Below are 467 nucleotides of genomic sequence, written 5' to 3' on the forward strand. Positions count from 1 at the left end.
TTCTTGTCAAACAGTTTATTTTCAATTCCTTAAAATAAATAATTACATAGCTATGCTCACGCCCATTGCTGGTGTTTTTCAGAGGATCAGAGGAGCGAGGAGGAAGGAAACGCAAATGGCACCCCTTGGAGAGGCAAACCAGCTCCCACAGGAGCGGGCCCACAGTCACCTACTCCCCATCTCAACACTGGAGTTGTGACACACTCCGGGGGCTACAATCAGCTCCCCACCCTGCAACTGCACGTGCCCCCACGCCCCCAGCCCGTGTCTGTGCTTCAGCTCAAAGCCAGCGCGGGCTGAGCGCGGCTCATCACCCAGTGCGGGCACTTGCCAGTCCTCGCCGAAGGGCGCAAACAAGGACAAAAAAAAAACCACCACCGTCACCCAGAACGCTGCTCAGGGCTCCTCTTCGACGAGGCCCAAGGAGGATGGCATGGAGTAAGGACGGGCTGGCTCCATCCCCGCTG

Source organism: Eurypyga helias, unplaced genomic scaffold, assembly GCF_000690775.1.
Source record: "Eurypyga helias isolate BGI_N326 unplaced genomic scaffold, ASM69077v1 scaffold27077, whole genome shotgun sequence".
Taxonomy (NCBI): Eukaryota; Metazoa; Chordata; class Aves; order Eurypygiformes; family Eurypygidae; genus Eurypyga; species Eurypyga helias.